Source organism: Pleurodeles waltl, chromosome 2_1 (assembly GCF_031143425.1).
Source record: "Pleurodeles waltl isolate 20211129_DDA chromosome 2_1, aPleWal1.hap1.20221129, whole genome shotgun sequence".
In the NCBI taxonomy this organism is placed as follows: Eukaryota; Metazoa; Chordata; class Amphibia; order Caudata; family Salamandridae; genus Pleurodeles; species Pleurodeles waltl.
Genome location: NC_090438.1, coordinates 213,709,709 through 213,729,454, shown reverse-complemented (window position 1 = coordinate 213,729,454; position 19,746 = coordinate 213,709,709).

The window sequence follows — 19,746 nt, the reverse complement described above, 5'->3', positions numbered from 1 at the left end:
AATTTCCTTCCACCCAGCGTTCCCCCAAGTCTCCCGATAAAAATGATACCTCACTTGTGTGGGTAGGCCTAGGGCCGGGCCCGTGACGGGAAACGCCCCAAAGCGCAACGTGGACACATCCAAATTTTTTGAAGAAAACAGAGGTGTTTTTTGTGAAGTGCCTACCTGTAGATTTTGGCCTCTAGATCAGCTGGCACCTAGGGAAACCTACCAAACCTGTGCATTTCTGAAAACTAGAGACCTAGGGGAATCTAAGGAGGGGTGACTTGCGGGGCTCGGACCAGGTTCTGTTACCCAGAATCCTTTGCAAACCTCAAAATTTGGCTAAAACAACACATGTTCCTCATATTTCTGTGGCAGAAAGTTCTGGAATCTGAGAGGAGCCACAAATTTCCTTCCACCCAGCGTTCCCCCAAGTCTCCCGATAAAAATGATACCTCACTTGTGTGGGTAGGCCTAGCGCCCGCGACAGGAAACGCCCCAAAGCGCAACGTGGACACATCCAAATTTTTGGAAGAAAACAGAGGTGTTTTTTGTGAAGTGCCTAACTGTAGATTTTGGCCTCTAGCTCAGCCGGCACCTAGGGAAACCTACCAAACCTGTGCATTTCTGAAAACTAGAGACCTGGGGGAATCAAAGGAGGGGTGACTTGCGGGGCTCGGACCAGGTTCTGTTACCCAGAATCCTTTGCAAACCTCATAATTTGGCTAAAAAAACACATGTTCCTCACATTTCTGTGGCAGAAAGTTCTGGAATCTGAGATGAGACACAAATTTCCTTCCACCCAGCGTTCCCCCAAGTCTCCCGATAAAAATTATACCTCACTTGTGTGGGTAGGCCTAGCGCCTGCGACAGGAAACGCCCCAAAGCGCAACGTGGACACATCCAAATTTTTGGAAGAAAACAGACGTGTTTTTTGCGAAGTGCCTACCTGCAGATTTTGGCCTCTAGCTCAGCCGGCACCTAGGGAAACCTACCAAACCTGTGCATTTCTGAAAATTAGAGACCTAGGGGAATCTAAGGAGGGGTGACTTGCGGGGCTCGGACCAGGTTCTGTTACCCAGAATCCTTTGCAAACCTCAAAATTTGGCTAAAAAACACATGTTCCTCACATTTCTGTGGCAGAAAGTTCTGGAATCTGAGAGGAGCCACAAATTTCCTTCCACCCAGCGTTCCCCCAAGTCTCCCGATAAAAATGATACCTCACTTGTGTGGGTAGGCCTAGCGCCTGCAACAGGAAACGCCCCAAAGCGCAACGTGGACACATCCAAATTTTTGGAAGAAAACAGAGGTGTTTTTTGCGAAGTGCCTACCTGTAGATTTTGGCCTCTAGCTCAGCCGGCACCTAGGGAAACCTACCAAACCTGTGCATTTCTGAAAACTAGAGACCTAGGGGAATCCAAGATGGGGTGACTTGCGGGGCTCGGACCAGGTTCTGTTACCCAGAATCCTTTGCAAACCTCAAAATGTGGCTAAAGAAACACGTTTTCCTCACATTTCGGTGACAGAAAGTTCTGGAATCTGAGAGGAGCCACAAATTTCCTTCCACCCAGCGTTCCGTCACATCTCCCGATAAAAATGATACCTCACTTGTGTGGGTAGGCCTAGCGCCCGCGACAGGAAACGCCCCAAAGCGCAACGTGGACACATCCAAATTTTTGGAAGAAAACAGAGGTGTTTTTTGCGAAGTGCCTACCTGTAGATTTTGGCCTGTAGCTCAGCCGGCACCTAGGGAAACCTACCAAACCTGTGCATTTCTGAAAACTAGAGACCTAGGGGAATCTAAGGAGGGGTGACTTGCGGGGCTCGGACCAGGTTCTTTTACCCAGAATCCTTTGCAAACCTCAAAATTTGGCTAAAACAACACATGTTCCTCACATTTCTGTGGCAGAAAGTTCTGGAATCTGAGATGAGACACAAATTTCCTTCCACCCAGCGTTCCCCCAAGTCACCCGATAAAAATTATACCTCACTTGTGTGGGTAGGCCTAGCGCCCGCGACAGGAGACGCCCCAAAGCACAATCGGGACACATCCAAATTTTTGGAAGAAAACAGAGGTGTTTTTTGCGAAGTGCCTACCTGTAGATTTTGGCCTCTAGCTCAGCCGGCACCTAGGGAAACCTACCAAACCTGTGCATTTCTGAAAACTAAAGACCTAGGGGAATCAATGGAGGGGTGACTTGCTTGGCTCGGACCAGGTTCTGTTACCCAGAATCCTTTGCAAACCTCAAAATTTGGCTAAAAAAACACATGTTCCTCACATTTCTGTGGCAGAAAGTTCTGGAATCTGAGATGAGACACAAATTTCCTTCCACCCAGCGTTCCCCCAAGTCTCCCGATAAAAATGATACCTCACTTGTGTGGGTAGGCCTAGCGCCTGCGACAGGAAACGCCCCAAAGCGCAACGTGGACACATCCACATTTTTGGAAGAAAACAGAGGTGTTTTTTGCGAAGTGCCTACCTGTAGATTTTGGCCTCTAGCTCAGCCGGCACCTAGGGAAACTTACCAAACCTGTGCATTTCTGAAAACTAGAGACCTAGGGGAATCCAAGATGGGGTGACTTGCGGGGCTCGGACCAGGTTCTGTTACCCAGAATCCTTTGCAAACCTCAAAATGTGGCTAAAGAAACACGTTTTCCTCACATTTCGGTGACAGAAAGTTCTGGAATCTGAGAGGAGCCACAAATTTCCTTCCACCCAGCGTTCCGTCACATCTCCCGATAAAAATGATACCTCACTTGTGTGGGTAGGCCTAGCGCCCGCGACAGGAAACGCCCCAAAGCGCAACGTGGACACATCCAAATTTTTGGAAGAAAACAGAGGTGTTTTTTGTGAAGTGCCTAACTGTAGATTTTGGCCTCTAGCTCAGCCGGCACCTAGGGAAACCTACCAAACCTGTGCATTTCTGAAAACTAGAGACCTGGGGGAATCAAAGGAGGGGTGACTTGCGGGGCTCGGACCAGGTTCTGTTACCCAGAATCCTTTGCAAACCTCATAATTTGGCTAAAAAAACACATGTTCCTCACATTTCTGTGGCAGAAAGTTCTGGAATCTGAGATGAGACACAAATTTCCTTCCACCCAGCGTTCCCCCAAGTCTCCCGATAAAAATTATACCTCACTTGTGTGGGTAGGCCTAGCGCCTGCGACAGGAAACGCCCCAAAGCGCAACGTGGACACATCCAAATTTTTGGAAGAAAACAGACGTGTTTTTTGCGAAGTGCCTACCTGCAGATTTTGGCCTCTAGCTCAGCCGGCACCTAGGGAAACCTACCAAACCTGTGCATTTCTGAAAATTAGAGACCTATGGGAATCTAAGGAGGGGTGACTTGCGGGGCTCGGACCAGGTTCTGTTACCCAGAATCCTTTGCAAACCTCAAAATTTGGCTAAAAAACACATGTTCCTCACATTTCTGTGGCAGAAAGTTCTGGAATCTAAGATGAGACACAAATTTCCTTCCACCCAGCGTTCCCCCAAGTCTCCCGATAAAAATGATACCTCACTTGTGTGGGTAGGCCTAGCGCCTGCGACAGGAAACGCCCCAAAGCGCAACGTGGACATATCCAAATTTTTGAAAGAAAACAGAGGTGTTTTTTGCGAAGTGCCTACCTGTAGATTTTGGCCTCTAGCTCAGCCGGCACCTAGGGAAACCTACCAAACCTGTGCATTTCTGAAAATTAGAGACCTAGGGGAATCTAAGGAGGGGTGACTTGCGGGGCTCGGACCAGGTTCTGTTACCCAGAATCCTTTGCAAACCTCAAAATTTGGCTAAAAAACAAACACATGTTCCTCACATTTCTGTGGCAGAAAGTTCTGGAATCTGAGATGAGACACAAATTTCCTTCCACCCAGCGTTCCCCCAAGTCTCCCGATAAAAATGATACCTCACTTGTGTGGGTAGGCCTAGCGCCTGCGACAGGAAACGCCCCAAAGCGCAACGTGGACACATCCAAATTTTTGGAAGAAAACAGAGGTGTTTTTTGCGAAGTGCCTACCTGTAGATTTTGGCCTCTAGCTCAGCCGGCACCTAGGGAAACCTACCAAACCTGTGCATTTCTGAAAACTAGAGACCTAGGGGAACCCAAGATGGGGTGACTTGCGGGACTCGGACCAGGTTCTGTTACCCAGAATCCTTCGCAAACCTCAAAATTTGGCTAAAAAAACACATGTTCCTCACATTTCTGTGGCAGAAAGTTCTGGAATATGAGAGGAGCCACAAATTTCCTTCCACCCAGCGTTCCCCCAAGTCTCCCGATAAAAATGATACCTCACTTGTGTGGGTAGGCCTAGGGCCCGCGACGGGAAACGCCCCAAAGCGCAACGTGGACACATCCAAATTTTTGGAAGAAAACAGAGGTGTTTTTTTGCGAAGTGCCTACCTGTAGATTTTGGCCTCTAGCTCAGCCGGCACCTAGGGAAACCTACCAAACCTGTGCATTTCTGAAAACTAGAGACCTAGGGGAATCTAAGGAGGGGTGACTTGCGGGGCTCGGACCAGGTTCTGTTACCCAGCGTTCCCCCAAGTCTCCCGATAAAAATTATACCTCACTTGTGTGGGTAGGCCTAGCGCCTGCGACAGGAAACGCCCCAAAGCGCAACGTGGACACATCCAAATTTTTGGAAGAAAACAGACGTGTTTTTTGCGAAGTGCCTACCTGCAGATTTTGGCCTCTAGCTCAGCCGGCACCTAGGGAAACCTACCAAACCTGTGCATTTCTGAAAATTAGAGACCTAGGGGAATCTAAGGAGGGGTGACTTGCGGGGCTCGGACCAGGTTCTGTTACCCAGAATCCTTTGCAAACCTCAAAATTTGGCTAAAAAACACATGTTCCTCACATTTCTGTGGCAGAAAGTTCTGGAATCTGAGATGAGACACAAATTTCCTTCCACCCAGCGTTCCCCCAAGTCTCCCGATAAAAATGATACCTCACTTGTGTGGGTAGGCCTAGCGCCCGCGACAGGAAACGCCCCAAAGCGCAACGTGGACACATCCAAATTTTTGGAAGAAAACAGAGGTGTTTTTTGTGAAGTGCCTACCTGTAGATTTTGCCCTCTAGCTCAGCCGACACCTAGAGAAACCTACCAAACCTGTGCATTTCTGAAAACTAGAGACCTAGGGGAATCCAAGATGGGGTGACTTGCGGGGCTCGGACCAGGTTCTGTTACCCAGAATCCTTTGCAAACCTCAAAATTTGGCTAAAAACACACATGTTCCTCACATTTCTGTGGCAGAAAGTTCTGAAATCTGAGAGGAGCCACCAATTTCCTTCCACCCAGCGTTCCCCCAAGTCTCCCGATAAAAATGATACCTCACTTGTGTGGGTAGGCCTAGCGCCTGCGACAGGAAACACCCCAAAGCGCAACGTGGACACATCCAAATTTTTGGAAGAAAACAGAGGTGTTTTTTGCGAAGTGCCCACCTGTAGATTTTGGCCTCTAGCTCAGCCGGCACCTAGGGAAACCTACCAAACCTGTGCATTTCTGAAAATTAAAGACCAAGGGGAATCTAAGGAGGGGTGACTTGCGGGGCTCGTACCAGGTTCTGTTACCCAGAATCCTTCACAAACCTCAAAATTTGGCTAAAAAAACACATGTTCCTCACATTTCTGTGGTAGAAAGTTCTGGAATATGAAAGGAGCCACAAATTTCCTTCCACCCAGCGTTCCCCCAAGTCTCCCGATAAAAATGATACCTCACTTGTGTGGGTAGGCCTAGGGCCGGGCCCGCGACGGGAAACGCCCCAAAGCGCAACGTGGACACATCCAAATTTTTTGAAGAAAACAGAGGTGTTTTTTGTGAAGTGCCTACCTGTAGATTTTGGCCTCTAGATCAGCTGGCACCTAGGGAAACCTACCAAACCTGTGCATTTCTGAAAACTAGAGACCTAGGGGAATCTAAGGAGGGGTGACTTGCGGGGCTCGGACCAGGTTCTGTTACCCAGAATCCTTTGCAAACCTCAAAATTTGGCTAAAACAACACATGTTCCTCACATTTCTTTGGCAGAAAGTTCTAGAATCTGAGATGAGACACAAATTTCCTTCCACCCAGCGTTCCCCCAAGTCACCCGATAAAAATTATACCTCACTTGTGTGGGTAGGCCTAGCGCCCGCGACAGGAGACGCCCCAAAGCGCAACGTGGACACATCCACATTTTTTGAAGAAAACAGAGGTGTTTTTTGCGAAGTGCCTACCAGTAGATTTTGGCCTCTAGCTCAGCCGGCACCTAGGGAAACCTACCAAACCTGTGCATTTCTGAAAACTAGAGACCTGGTGGAATCAAAGGAGGGGTGACTTGCGGGGCTCGGACCAGGTTCTGTTACCCAGAATCCTTTGCAAACCTCATAATTTGGCTAAAAAAACACATGTTCCTCACATTTCTGTGGCAGAAAGTTCTGGAATCTGAGATGAGACACAAATTTCCTTCCACCCAGCGTTCCCCCAAGTCTCCCGATAAAAATTATACCTCACTTGTGTGGGTAGGCCTAGCGCCTGCGACAGGAAACGCCCCAAAGCGCAACGTGGACACATCCAAATTTTTGGAAGAAAACAGACGTGTTTTTTGCGAAGTGCCTACCTGCAGATTTTGGCCTCTAGCTCAGCCGGCACCTAGGGAAACCTACCAAACCTGTGCATTTCTGAAAATTAGAGACCTAGGGGAATCTAAGGAGGGGTGACTTGCGGGGCTCGGACCAGGTTCTGTTACCCAGAATCCTTTGCAAACCTCAAAATTTGGCTAAAAAACACATGTTCCTCACATTTCTGTGGCAGAAAGTTCTGGAATCTGAGATGAGACACAAATTTCCTTCCACCCAGCGTTCCCCCAAGTCTCCCGATAAAAATGATACCTCACTTGTGTGGGTAGGCCTAGCGCCCGCGACAGGAAACGCCCCAAAGCGCAACGTGGACACATCCAAATTTTTGGAAGAAAACAGAGGTGTTTTTTGTGAAGTGCCTACCTGTAGATTTTGCCCTCTAGCTCAGCCGACACCTAGAGAAACCTACCAAACCTGTGCATTTCTGAAAACTAGAGACCTAGGGGAATCCAAGATGGGGTGACTTGCGGGGCTCGGACCAGGTTCTGTTACCCAGAATCCTTTGCAAACCTCAAAATTTGGCTAAAAACACACATGTTCCTCACATTTCTGTGGCAGAAAGTTCTGAAATCTGAGAGGAGCCACCAATTTCCTTCCACCCAGCGTTCCCCCAAGTCTCCCGATAAAAATGATACCTCACTTGTGTGGGTAGGCCTAGCGCCTGCGACAGGAAACACCCCAAAGCGCAACGTGGACACATCCAAATTTTTGGAAGAAAACAGAGGTGTTTTTTGCGAAGTGCCCACCTGTAGATTTTGGCCTCTAGCTCAGCCGGCACCTAGGGAAACCTACCAAACCTGTGCATTTCTGAAAATTAAAGACCAAGGGGAATCTAAGGAGGGGTGACTTGCGGGGCTCGTACCAGGTTCTGTTACCCAGAATCCTTCACAAACCTCAAAATTTGGCTAAAAAAACACATGTTCCTCACATTTCTGTGGTAGAAAGTTCTGGAATATGAAAGGAGCCACAAATTTCCTTCCACCCAGCGTTCCCCCAAGTCTCCCGATAAAAATGATACCTCACTTGTGTGGGTAGGCCTAGGGCCGGGCCCGCGACGGGAAACGCCCCAAAGCGCAACGTGGACACATCCAAATTTTTTGAAGAAAACAGAGGTGTTTTTTGTGAAGTGCCTACCTGTAGATTTTGGCCTCTAGATCAGCTGGCACCTAGGGAAACCTACCAAACCTGTGCATTTCTGAAAACTAGAGACCTAGGGGAATCTAAGGAGGGGTGACTTGCGGGGCTCGGACCAGGTTCTGTTACCCAGAATCCTTTGCAAACCTCAAAATTTGGCTAAAACAACACATGTTCCTCATATTTCTGTGGCAGAAAGTTCTGGAATCTGAGAGGAGCCACAAATTTCCTTCCACCCAGCGTTCCCCCAAGTCTCCCGATAAAAATGATACCTCACTTGTGTGGGTAGGCCTAGCGCCCGCGACAGGAAACGCCCCAAAGCGCAACGTGGACACATCCAAATTTTTGGAAGAAAACAGAGGTGTTTTTTGTGAAGTGCCTAACTGTAGATTTTGGCCTCTAGCTCAGCCGGCACCTAGGGAAACCTACCAAACCTGTGCATTTCTGAAAACTAGAGACCTGGGGGAATCAAAGGAGGGGTGACTTGCGGGGCTCGGACCAGGTTCTGTTACCCAGAATCCTTTGCAAACCTCATAATTTGGCTAAAAAAACACATGTTCCTCACATTTCTGTGGCAGAAAGTTCTGGAATCTGAGATGAGACACAAATTTCCTTCCACCCAGCGTTCCCCCAAGTCTCCCGATAAAAATTATACCTCACTTGTGTGGGTAGGCCTAGCGCCTGCGACAGGAAACGCCCCAAAGCGCAACGTGGACACATCCAAATTTTTGGAAGAAAACAGACGTGTTTTTTGCGAAGTGCCTACCTGCAGATTTTGGCCTCTAGCTCAGCCGGCACCCTGGGAAACCTACCAAACCTGTGCATTTCTGAAAATTAGAGACCTAGGGGAATCTAAGGAGGGGTGACTTGCGGGGCTCGGACCAGGTTCTGTTACCCAGAATCCTTTGCAAACCTCAAAATTTGGCTAAAAAACACATGTTCCTCACATTTCTGTGGCAGAAAGTTCTGGAATCTGAGAGGAGCCACAAATTTCCTTCCACCCAGCGTTCCCCCAAGTCTCCCGATAAAAATGATACCTCACTTGTGTGGGTAGGCCTAGCGCCTGCAACAGGAAACGCCCCAAAGCGCAACGTGGACACATCCAAATTTTTGGAAGAAAACAGAGGTGTTTTTTGCGAAGTGCCTACCTGTAGATTTTGGCCTCTAGCTCAGCCGGCACCTAGGGAAACCTACCAAACCTGTGCATTTCTGAAAACTAGAGACCTAGGGGAATCCAAGATGGGGTGACTTGCGGGGCTCGGACCAGGTTCTGTTACCCAGAATCCTTTGCAAACCTCAAAATGTGGCTAAAGAAACACGTTTTCCTCACATTTCGGTGACAGAAAGTTCTGGAATCTGAGAGGAGCCACAAATTTCCTTCCACCCAGCGTTCCGTCACATCTCCCGATAAAAATGATACCTCACTTGTGTGGGTAGGCCTAGCGCCCGCGACAGGAAACGCCCCAAAGCGCAACGTGGACACATCCAAATTTTTGGAAGAAAACAGAGGTGTTTTTTGCGAAGTGCCTACCTGTAGATTTTAGCCTGTAGCTCAGCCGGCACCTAGGGAAACCTACCAAACCTGTGCATTTCTGAAAACTAGAGACCTAGGGGAATCTAAGGAGGGGTGACTTGCGGGGCTCGGACCAGGTTCTTTTACCCAGAATCCTTTGCAAACCTCAAAATTTGGCTAAAACAACACATGTTCCTCACATTTCTGTGGCAGAAAGTTCTGGAATCTGAGATGAGACACAAATTTCCTTCCACCCAGCGTTCCCCCAAGTCACCCGATAAAAATTATACCTCACTTGTGTGGGTAGGCCTAGCGCCCGCGACAGGAGACGCCCCAAAGCACAATCGGGACACATCCAAATTTTTGGAAGAAAACAGAGGTGTTTTTTGCGAAGTGCCTACCTGTAGATTTTGGCCTCTAGCTCAGCCGGCACCTAGGGAAACCTACCAAACCTGTGCATTTCTGAAAACTAAAGACCTAGGGGAATCAATGGAGGGGTGACTTGCTTGGCTCGGACCAGGTTCTGTTACCCAGAATCCTTTGCAAACCTCAAAATTTGGCTAAAAAAACACATGTTCCTCACATTTCTGTGGCAGAAAGTTCTGGAATCTGAGATGAGACACAAATTTCCTTCCACCCAGCGTTCCCCCAAGTCTCCCGATAAAAATGATACCTCACTTGTGTGGGTAGGCCTAGCGCCTGCGACAGGAAACGCCCCAAAGCGCAACGTGGACACATCCACATTTTTGGAAGAAAACAGAGGTGTTTTTTGCGAAGTGCCTACCTGTAGATTTTGGCCTCTAGCTCAGCCGGCACCTAGGGAAACCTACCAAACCTGTGCATTTCTGAAAATTAGAGACCTATGGGAATCTAAGGAGGGGTGACTTGCGGGGCTCGGACCAGGTTCTGTTACCCAGAATCCTTTGCAAACCTCAAAATTTGGCTAAAAAACACATGTTCCTCACATTTCTGTGGCAGAAAGTTCTGGAATCTAAGATGAGACACAAATTTCCTTCCACCCAGCGTTCCCCCAAGACTCCCGATAAAAATGATACCTCACTTGTGTGGGTAGGCCTAGCGCCTGCGACAGGAAACGCCCCAAAGCGCAACGTGGACACATCCAAATTTTTGAATGAAAACAGAGGTGTTTTTTGCGAAGTGCCTACCTGTAGATTTTGGCCTCTAGCTCAGCCGGCACCTAGGGAAACCTACCAAACCTGTGCATTTCTGAAAATTAGAGACCTAGGGGAATCTAAGGAGGGGTGACTTGCGGGGCTCGGACCAGGTTCTGTTACCCAGAATCCTTTGCAAACCTCAAAATTTGGCTAAAAAACAAACACATGTTCCTCTCATTTCTGTGGCAGAAAGTTCTGGAATCTGAGATGAGACACAAATTTCCTTCCACCCAGCGTTCCCCCAAGTCTCCCGATAAAAATGATACCTCACTTGTGTGGGTAGGCCTAGCGCCTGCGACAGGAAACGCCCCAAAGCGCAACGTGGACACATCCAAATTTTTGGAAGAAAACAGAGGTGTTTTTTGCGAAGTGCCTACCTGTAGATTTTGGCCTCTAGCTCAGCCGGCACCTAGGGAAACCTACCAAACCTGTGCATTTCTGAAAACTAGAGACCTAGGGGAATCTAAGGAGGGGTGACTTGCGGGGCTCGGACCAGGTTCTGTTACCCAGCGTTCCCCCAAGTCTCCCGATAAAAATTATACCTCACTTGTGTGGGTAGGCCTAGCGCCTGCGACAGGAAACGCCCCAAAGCGCAACGTGGACACATCCAAATTTTTGGAAGAAAACAGACGTGTTTTTTGCGAAGTGCCTACCTGCAGATTTTGGCCTCTAGCTCAGCCGGCACCTAGGGAAACCTACCAAACCTGTGCATTTCTGAAAATTAGAGACCTAGGGGAATCTAAGGAGGGGTGACTTGCGGGGCTCGGACCAGGTTCTGTTACCCAGAATCCTTTGCAAACCTCAAAATTTGGCTAAAAAACACATGTTCCTCACATTTCTGTGGCAGAAAGTTCTGGAATCTGAGATGAGACACAAATTTCCTTCCACCCAGCGTTCCCCCAAGTCTCCCGATAAAAATGATACCTCACTTGTGTGGGTAGGCCTAGCGCCCGCGACAGGAAACGCCCCAAAGCGCAACGTGGACACATCCAAATTTTTGGAAGAAAACAGAGGTGTTTTTTGTGAAGTGCCTACCTGTAGATTTTGCCCTCTAGCTCAGCCGACACCTAGAGAAACCTACCAAACCTGTGCATTTCTGAAAACTAGAGACCTAGGGGAATCCAAGATGGGGTGACTTGCGGGGCTCGGACCAGGTTCTGTTACCCAGAATCCTTTGCAAACCTCAAAATTTGGCTAAAAACACACATGTTCCTCACATTTCTGTGGCAGAAAGTTCTGAAATCTGAGAGGAGCCACCAATTTCCTTCCACCCAGCGTTCCCCCAAGTCTCCCGATAAAAATGATACCTCACTTGTGTGGGTAGGCCTAGCGCCTGCGACAGGAAACACCCCAAAGCGCAACGTGGACACATCCAAATTTTTGGAAGAAAACAGAGGTGTTTTTTGCGAAGTGCCCACCTGTAGATTTTGGCCTCTAGCTCAGCCGGCACCTAGGGAAACCTACCAAACCTGTGCATTTCTGAAAATTAAAGACCAAGGGGAATCTAAGGAGGGGTGACTTGCGGGGCTCGTACCAGGTTCTGTTACCCAGAATCCTTCACAAACCTCAAAATTTGGCTAAAAAAACACATGTTCCTCACATTTCTGTGGTAGAAAGTTCTGGAATATGAAAGGAGCCACAAATTTCCTTCCACCCAGCGTTCCCCCAAGTCTCCCGATAAAAATGATACCTCACTTGTGTGGGTAGGCCTAGGGCCGGGCCCGCGACGGGAAACGCCCCAAAGCGCAACGTGGACACATCCAAATTTTTTGAAGAAAACAGAGGTGTTTTTTGTGAAGTGCCTACCTGTAGATTTTGGCCTCTAGATCAGCTGGCACCTAGGGAAACCTACCAAACCTGTGCATTTCTGAAAACTAGAGACCTAGGGGAATCTAAGGAGGGGTGACTTGCGGGGCTCGGACCAGGTTCTGTTACCCAGAATCCTTTGCAAACCTCAAAATTTGGCTAAAACAACACATGTTCCTCATATTTCTGTGGCAGAAAGTTCTGGAATCTGAGAGGAGCCACAAATTTCCTTCCACCCAGCGTTCCCCCAAGTCTCCCGATAAAAATGATACCTCACTTGTGTGGGTTGGCCTAGCGCCCGCGACAGGAAACGCCCCAAAGCGCAACGTGGACACATCCAAATTTTTGGAAGAAAACAGAGGTGTTTTTTGTGAAGTGCCTAACTGTAGATTTTGGCCTCTAGCTCAGCCGGCACCTAGGGAGACCTACCAAACCTGTGCATTTCTGAAAACTAGAGACCTGGGGGAATCAAAGGAGGGGTGATTTGCGGGGCTCGGACCAGGTTCTGTTACCCAGAATCCTTTGCAAACCTCATAATTTGGCTAAAAAAACACATGTTCCTCACATTTCTGTGGCAGAAAGTTCTGGAATCTGAGATGAGACACAAATTTCCTTCCACCCAGCGTTCCCCCAAGTCTCCCGATAAAAATTATACCTCACTTGTGTGGGTAGGCCTAGCGCCTGCGACAGGAAACGCCCCAAAGCGCAACGTGGACACATCCAAATTTTTGGAAGAAAACAGACGTGTTTTTTGCGAAGTGCCTACCTGCAGATTTTGGCCTCTAGCTCAGCCGGCACCTAGGGAAACCTACCAAACCTGTGCATTTCTGAAAATTAGAGACCTAGGGGAATCTAAGGAGGGGTGACTTGCGGGGCTCGGACCAGGTTCTGTTACCCAGAATCCTTTGCAAACCTCAAAATTTGGCTAAAAAACACATGTTCCTCACATTTCTGTGGCAGAAAGTTCTGGAATCTGAGAGGAGCCACAAATTTCCTTCCACCCAGCGTTCCCCCAAGTCTCCCGATAAAAATGATACCTCACTTGTGTGGGTAGGCCTAGCGCCTGCAACAGGAAACGCCCCAAAGCGCAACGTGGACACATCCAAATTTTTGGAAGAAAACAGAGGTGTTTTTTGCGAAGTGCCTACCTGTAGATTTTGGCCTCTAGCTCAGCCGGCACCTAGGGAAACCTACCAAACCTGTGCATTTCTGAAAACTAGAGACCTAGGGGAATCCAAGATGGGGTGACTTGCGGTGCTCGGACCAGGTTCTGTTACCCAGAATCCTTTGCAAACCTCAAAATGTGGCTAAAGAAACACGTTTTCCTCACATTTCGGTGACAGAAAGTTCTGGAATCTGAGAGGAGCCACAAATTTCCTTCCACCCAGCGTTCCGTCACATCTCCCGATAAAAATGATACCTCACTTGTGTGGGTAGGCCTAGCGCCCGCGACAGGAAACGCCCCAAAGCGCAACGTGGACACATCCAAATTTTTGGAAGAAAACAGAGGTGTTTTTTGCGAAGTGCCTACCTGTAGATTTTGGCCTGTAGCTCAGCCGGCACCTAGGGAAACCAACCAAACCTGTGCATTTCTGAAAACTAGAGACCTAGGGGAATCTAAGGAGGGGTGACTTGCGGGGCTCGGACCAGGTTCTTTTACCCAGAATCCTTTGCAAACCTCAAAATTTGGCTAAAACAACACATGTTCCTCACATTTCTGTGGCAGAAAGTTCTGGAATCTGAGATGAGACACAAATTTCCTTCCACCCAGCGTTCCCCCAAGTCACCCGATAAAAATTATACCTCACTTGTGTGGGTAGGCCTAGCGCCCGCGACAGGAGACGCCCCAAAGCACAATCGGGACACATCCAAATTTTTGGAAGAAAACAGAGGTGTTTTTTGCGAAGTGCCTACCTGTAGATTTTGGCCTCTAGCTCAGCCGGCACCTAGGGAAACCTACCAAACCTGTGCATTTCTGAAAACTAAAGACCTAGGGGAATCAATGGAGGGGTGACTTGCTTGGCTCGGACCAGGTTCTGTTACCCAGAATCCTTTGCAAACCTCAAAATTTGGCTAAAAAAACACATGTTCCTCACATTTCTGTGGCAGAAAGTTCTGGAATCTGAGATGAGACACAAATTTCCTTCCACCCAGCGTTCCCCCAAGTCTCCCGATAAAAATGATACCTCACTTGTGTGGGTAGGCCTAGCGCCTGCGACAGGAAACGCCCCAAAGCGCAACGTGGACACATCCACATTTTTGGAAGAAAACAGAGGTGTTTTTTGCGAAGTGCCTACCTGTAGATTTTGGCCTCTAGCTCAGCCGGCACCTAGGGAAACCTACCAAACCTGTGCATTTCTGAAAATTAGAGACCTATGGGAATCTAAGGAGGGGTGACTTGCGGGGCTCGGACCAGGTTCTGTTACCCAGAATCCTTTGCAAACCTCAAAATTTGGCTAAAAAACACATGTTCCTCACATTTCTGTGGCAGAAAGTTCTGGAATCTAAGATGAGACACAAATTTCCTTCCACCCAGCGTTCCCCCAAGTCTCCCGATAAAAATGATACCTCACTTGTGTGGGTAGGCCTAGCGCCTGCGACAGGAAACGCCCCAAAGCGCAACGTGGACACATCCAAATTTTTGGAAGAAAACAGAGGTGTTTTTTGCGAAGTGCCTACCTGTAGATTTTGGCCTCTAGCTCAGCCGGCACCTAGGGAAACCTACCAAACCTGTGCATTTCTGAAAACTAGAGACCTAGGGGAACCCAAGATGGGGTGACTTGCGGGACTCGGACCAGGTTCTGTTACCCAGAATCCTTTGCAAACCTCAAAATTTGGCTAAAAAACACATGTTCCTCACATTTCTGTGGCAGAAAGTTCTGGAATCTGAGATGAGACACAAATTTCCTTCCACCCAGCGTTCCCCCAAGTCTCCCGATAAAAATGATACCTCACTTGTGTGGGTAGGCCTAGCGCCCGCGACAGGAAACGCCCCAAAGCGCAACGTGGACACATCCAAATTTTTGGAAGAAAACAGAGGTGTTTTTTGCGAAGTGCCTACCTGTAGATTTTGGGCTCTAGCTCAGCCGGCACCTAGGGAAACCTACCAAACCTGTGCATTTCTGAAAACTAGAGACCTAGGGGAATGTAAGGAGGGGTGACTTGCGGGGCTCGGACCAGGTTCTGTTACCCAGAATCCTTTGCAAACCTCAAAATTTGGCTAAAACAACACATGTTCCTCACATTTCTGTGGCAGAAAGTTCTAGAATCTGAGAGGAGCCACAAATTTCCTTCCACCCAGCGTTCCCCCAAGTCTCCCTATAGAAATGATACCTCACTTGTGTGGGTAGGCCTAGCGCCCGCGACAGGAAACGCCCCAAAGCGCAACGTGGACACATCCAAATTTTTTTAAGAAAACAGAGGTGTTTTTTGCGAAGTGCCTACCTGTAGATTTTGGCCTCTAGCTCAGCCGGCACCTAGGGAAACCTACCAAACCTGTGCATTTCTGAAAACTAGAGACCTAGGGGAATCCAAGATGGGGTGACTTGCGGGGCTCGGACCAGGTTCTGTTACCCAGAATCCTTTACAAACCTCAAAATGTGGCTAAAGAAACACGTTTTCCTCACATTTCGGTGACAGAAAGTTCTGGAATCTGAGAGGAGCCACAAATTTCCTTCCACCCAGCGTTCCATTACGTCTCCCGATAAAAATGATACCTCACTTGTGTGGGTAGGCCTAGCGCCCGCGACAGGAAACGCCCCAAAGCGCAACGTGGACACATCAAAATTTTTGGAAGAAAACAGAGGTGTTTTTTGCGAAGTGCCTACCTGTAGATTTTGGCCTCTAGCTCAGCCGGCACCTAGGGAAGCCTACCAAACCTGTGCATTTCTGAAAACTAGAGACCTAGGGGAATCTAAGGAGGGGTGACTTGCGGGGCTCGGACCAGGTTCTGTTACCCAGAATCCTTTGCAAACCTCAAAATTTGGCTAAAACAACACATGTTCCTCACATTTCTGTGGCAGAAAGTTCTGTAATCTGAGATGAGACACAAATTTCCTTCCACCCAGCGTTCCCCCAAGTCACCCGATAAAAATTATACCTCACTTGTGTGGGTAGGCCTAGCGCCCACGACAGGAGACGCCCCAAAGCACAACGTGGACACATCCAAATTTTTGGAAGAAAACAGAGGTGTTTTTTGCGAAGTGCCTACCTGTAGATTTTGGCCTCTAGCTCAGCTGGCACCTAGGGAAACCTACCAAACCTGTGCATTTCTGAAAACTAGAGACCTAGGGGAATCAATGGAGGGGTGACTTGCGGGGCTCGGACCAGGTTCTGTTACCCAGAATCCTTTGCAAACCTCAAAATTTGGCTAAAAAAACACATGTTCCTCACATTTCTGTGGCAGAAAGTTCTGGAATCTGAGATGAGACACACATTTCCTTCCACCCAGCGTTCCCCCAAGTCTCCCGATAAAAATGATACCTCACTTGTGTGGGTAGGCCTAGCGCCTGCGACAGGAAACGCCCCAAAGCGCAACGTGGACACATCCAAATTTTTGGAAGAAAACAGACGTGTTTTTTGTGAAGTGCCTACCTGTAGATTTTGGCCTCTAGCTCAGCCGGCACCTAGGGAAACCTACCAAACCTGTGCATTTCTGAAAATTAGAGACCTAGGGGAATCTAAGGAGGGGTGACTTGCGTGGCTCGGACCAGGTTCTGTTACCCAGAATCCTTTGCAAACCTCAAAATTTGGCTAAAAAAAAACACTTGTTTCTCACATTTCTGTGGCAGAAAGTTCTGGAATCTGAGATGAGACACAAATTTCCTTCCACCCAGCGTTCCCCCAAGTCTCCCGATAGAAATGATACCTCACTTGTGTGGGTAGGCCTAGCGCCTGCGACAGGAAACGCCCCAAAGCGCAACGTGGACACATCCAAATTTTTGGAAGAAAACAGAGGTGTTTTTTGCGAAGTGCCTACCTGTAGATTTTGGCCTCTAGCTCAGCCGGCACCTAGGGAAACCTACCAAACCTGTGCATTTGTGAAAACTAGACACCTAGGGGAATCCAAGATGGGGTGACTTGCTGGGCTCGGACCAGGTTCTGTTACCCAGAATCCTTTGCAAACCTCAAAATTTGGCTAAAACAACACATGTTCCTCACATTTCTGTGGCAGAAAGTTCTGGAATCTGAGAGGAGCCACGAATTTCCTTCCACCCAGCGTTCCCCCAAGTCTCCCGATAAAAATGATACCTCACTTGTGTGGGTAGGCCTAGCGCCCGCGACGGGAAATGCCCCAAAGCGCAACGTGGACACATCCAAATTTTTGGAAGAAAACAGAGGTGTTTTTTGCGAAGTGCCTACCTGTAGATTTTGGGCTCTAGCTCAGCCGGCACCTAGGGAAACCTACCAAACCTGTGCATTTCTGAAAACTAGAGACCTAGGGGAATGTAAGGAGGGGTGACTTGCGGGGCTCGGACCAGGTTCTGTTACCCAGAATCCTTTGCAAACCTCAAAATTTGGCTAAAACAACACATGTTCCTCACATTTCTGTGGCAGAAAGTTCTAGAATCTGAGATGAGACACAAATTTCCTTCCACCCAGCGTTCCCCCAAGTCTCCCGATAAAAATGATACCTCACTTGTGTGGGTAGGCCTAGCGCCTGCGACAGGAAACGCCCCAAAGCCCAACGTGGACACATCCAAATTTTTGGAAGAAAACAGACGTGTTTTTTGTGAAGTGCCTACCTGTAGATTTTGGCCTCTAGCTCAGCCGGCACCTAGGGAAACCTACCAAACCTGTGCATTTCTGAAAATTAGAGACCTAGGGGAATCTAAGGAGGGGTGACTTGCGTGGCTCGGACCAGGTTCTGTTACCCAGAATCCTTTGCAAACCTCAAAATTTGGCTAAAAAAAAACACTTGTTCCTCACATTTCTGTGGCAGAAAGTTCTGGAATCTGAGATGAGACACAAATTTCCTTCCACCCAGCGTTCCCCCAAGTCTCCCGATAGAAATGATACCTCACTTGTGTGGGTAGGCCTAGCGCCTGCGACAGGAAACGCCCCAAAGCGCAACGTGGACACATCCAAATTTTTGGAAGAAAACAGAGGTGTTTTTTGCGAAGTGCCTACCTGTAGATTTTGGCCTCTAGCTCAGCCGGCACCTAGGGAAACCTACCAAACCTGTGCATTTGTGAAAACTAGACACCTAGGGGAATCCAAGATGGGGTGACTTGCGGGGCTCGGACCAGGTTCTGTTACCCAGAATCCTTTGCAAACCTCAAAATTTGGCTAAAACAACACATGTTCCTCACATTTCTGTGGCAGAAAGTTCTGGAATCTGAGAGGAGCCACGAATTTCCTTCTACCCAGCGTTCCCCCAAGTCTCCCGATAAAAATGATACCTCACTTGTGTGGGTAGGCCTAGCGCCCGCGACGGGAAATGCCCCAAAGCGCAACGTGGACACATCCAAATTTTTGGAAGAAAACAGAGGTGTTTTTTGCGAAGTGCCTACCTGTAGATTTTGGGCTCTAGCTCAGCCGGCACCTAGGGAAACCTACCAAACCTGTGCATTTCTGAAAACTAGAGACCTAGGGGAATGTAAGGAGGGGTGACTTGCGGGGCTCGGACCAGGTTCTGTTACCCAGAATCCTTTGCAAACCTCAAAATTTGGCTAAAACAACACATGTTCCTCACATTTCTGTGGCAGAAAGTTCTAGAATCTGAGAGGAGCCACAAATTTCCTTCCACCCAGCGTTCCCCCAAGTCTCCCTATAGAAATGATACCTCACTTGTGTGGGTAGGCCTAGCGCCCGCGACAGGAAACGCCCCAAAGCGCAACGTGGACACATCCAAATTTTTTTAAGAAAACAGAGGTGTTTTTTGCGAAGTGCCTACCTGTAGATTTTGGCCTCTAGCTCAGCCGGCACCTAGGGAAACCTACCAAACCTGTGCATTTCTGAAAACTAGAGACCTAGGGGAATCCAAGATGGGGTGACTTGCGGGGCTCGGACCAGGTTCTGTTACCCAGAATCCTTTGCAAACCTCAAAATGTGGCTATAGAAACACGTTTTCCTCACATTTCGGTGACAGAAAGTTCTGTAATCTGAGAGGAGCCACAAATTTCCTTCCACCCAGCATTCCCCCAAGTCTCCCGGTAAAAATGATACCTTACTTGTGTGGGTGGGCCAGGTGCCTGCAACAGAATAAGGCCCAGAACTTGTAGAGATAGAGGGGATAGCACACGGAGTTCATAAGGACATATTCTTTTATACATCTTTAGACTGACTCTGCTTTGGGGACCCACATAAGTGAGGTGTCATTTTACTTGGGAGGCTGAGGGGAACACTGGGGAGTAGGAATTTTGTGCTGGAGCGGTGATCGTACAAACAAAACTCAGGAAAATATGCTTTTTTATGCAAATATTGCGGTTTGCAGAGGTGTCTGGGTAAGAAAATGTTGGGGATCCACGCAAGCCACATCTCCCTGCAATGGAGATGTCTGGGTTTGGTAGGTTTCCCTTGATG